The sequence below is a fragment of the Hyla sarda genome, chromosome 10 (assembly GCF_029499605.1).
Source record: "Hyla sarda isolate aHylSar1 chromosome 10, aHylSar1.hap1, whole genome shotgun sequence".
Classification (NCBI taxonomy): domain Eukaryota; kingdom Metazoa; phylum Chordata; class Amphibia; order Anura; family Hylidae; genus Hyla; species Hyla sarda.
Window position 1 is genome coordinate 41572194 of NC_079198.1, and position 2551 is coordinate 41574744.

Consider the following 2551-nt stretch of genomic DNA (forward strand, 5'->3'; position numbering starts at 1 on the left):
ACTGTGTTCCTGCTCTTCTGAGACCTGGTGTGCACCCGCAGAGCAGTTTATGTCAAAATATGAGGTATGTCCTTATTCCCCAAAAAAATAAAAAATAATTTACAAATTTACGGTGACATTTTCTCCTATTACCACTTTACCGCATCCCACTGTAATGAACATTTATCAAACACCTGTGGGGTGTTAAGGCTCACCTCACTGTACTGCTTGTTACGTTCCTTGAGGGGTGTAGTTTCCAAATTAGTATGCAATGTGTTTTTTTTTTTTTTTTTGCATTTCTGGCACCACAGGGGCTTCCTAAATGTGACATGCCCCCCAAAAACCATTTCAGCAAAATTTGCTTTCCAAACTGTGACTCCTCTTCTGTGCATTGTAGTGCGCCCGCAGTGTACTTGACGTCCACACATGAGGTATTTCCATACTATGGAAAGATGGGGTTACAAATTTGGGGGGGGGGGGGCATTTTCTCCTATTAACCCTAGTAAAAATGTAAAATTTGGGGAAAAAACTGCATTTTAGTGGGAAAAAAAATTAATTTACACATCCAACTTTAACAAAAAGTCGTCAAACACCTGTGGGGTGTTAAGGCTCACTGTACCCTTGTCACGTTCCTTGAGGGGTGTCGTTTCCAAAATAGTGTGCCATGTGTTTTTTATTTTTACTGTATATACTCGAGTATAAGCCGACCTAAATATAATCCGAGGCCCCTTATTTTACCCCTAAACCCAGGAAAAGTTATTGACTGGACTATAAGCCTAGGGTGGGAAATACGTCATCCCCCCACATGTAATCATCCAGACCCCTGTCATCATTCCCCCCCTTCATCATCACCGCCTGTCAATCCCTTCATCAGTGGTCTTCAACCTGCGGACCTCCAGATGTTGCAAAACTACAACTCCCAGCATGCACGGACTGCCATCGGCTGTCCAGGGATGCTGGGAGTTGTAGTTTTGAAACCTCTGGAGGTTCCCAGGTTGAAGACCACTGCGGCCTTCGTTATCATCCCCCCCCCCTTTTTGTTTTCTACTAACCTCCCCTAGGCAGGAAGTTAGGGTGAGCTGGTCCAGGCCATCTATGCTGCAGGAACCGCCCGGTGGGGAGGATTAGTCGTTGCGGGCTGTCCATTTTCACTGGGGGGGGGGCCTCTTCTCCGTGCTTCAGGCCCGGCCCAGGACTAGTGATGCTGCCTTGACGACGACGCACAGGGACGTTGCGCATGAACGTCCCTGTGCCCCGCCGTCAAGGCAACATCACTAGTCTGGGCCGGCCCCGAAGAGGGGGCCCCTCCCCCCCCCCCCCAAAGTGAAAATGGACAGCCCGCAACGACTAATCCTCCCCACCGGACGGTCTCTGCAGCATAGATGGCCCGGACCAGCTCACCCTAACTTCCAGCCGAGGGAATTCTCTCCTTCACTTTGCTGCTATTCCTGTGAAACACCTGAAGTGTTAACACTTTCTGAACGTCATTTTTAATACTTTAAGGGGTGCAGTTTTTATAATGGGATCATTTATGGGGTATATATCGCTTCTCGGCCTTCTGGCTAAGATCAAGTGTAGTATCTGTTCTTATCAGTGGTTTGGTTTTTGCCCTTGATGTAGGATGGATGAGGCATGGAGGGGGCGGTGAACCGGAATGCCGGGGCTTTATGAGGTGGGGGGGTTTGGTGTAGAGCCAAAGTACTTTTGTGCCTCTGGGAGTGGTGACCCTGAGGTGCTGAAACTCACTGGGTGTTATAGCTCACTGAGTGAACGCACTGCACCATATACTCTTTACCTTTGGCACTCACCCTTAATATCCCGGCCTTCTGGCTAGGATCAGTGACATTTTTAGATATCTGTCCGGATGACTGGGCAGTATATCTGCACCTATTTATAAATTTTGTATGTCACTGTGCCACTTTGCATGATTTGTTTGTACACAGGATCTGTCAGGATGCGGTAGCCCTTCTGGGTGTCCCTCCTGGCGGTTTATGGGAGGTGTGTGTGGCCATTCGGTTCCTCATCGCCCTGCAACCCCTGGGCATCTTGGCTTCAGTCAAGATGCCATTAGTATACGGCTCCTCGGCTACCTTGGCAAATGCCTAGGTTAAAGCCAGGTGCATTTGTGGCCCCTTAGTAGCTTCGACAAAAAGGGGCATCGAACCTCGATCCTTGCAGGTGCCTTTTGGCCTGGAGGTGAAGGGTAGGTTTGTTGGGGAGCCTCTCTCCTGTTGGAGAAGGGCTTAGAGAGAAGACCACATCCTTTGTGCACTTTTTTTTTTGTGTGACATGTTTGCACTTTTTCTTGCACTTTGGGTGATAGAGAGCACTTACTTGCTCGGAAAGAAAAAAACGTATTTTTAATTAAACTGGTCCCTGAAAAATTCCGATTTTGAATTTTTTTTTAAAAATTCAAAAAAGTAGAATATGTCACGAAAAAACTCTCTGAATAAAAATGAAAAGTAAAAGCATTTCAGAGTTAATAATGCTTAACCCCTTAACGTATATGGACGTTTATGAATGTCCATAAGCGTCTCCTGAGGTATGATGCCCGCTCAGCAGGTGAGCGCAC

General features: G+C 47.2%; 1 pseudogene; it reads left to right on the forward strand.

The window, feature by feature from the left end:
• The first annotated feature begins 1521 nt into the window (after nt 1-1521).
• On the forward strand, nt 1522-1634 carry LOC130294785 (U2 spliceosomal RNA; annotated as a pseudogene).
• The last annotated feature ends 917 nt before the right edge of the window (nt 1635-2551 follow it).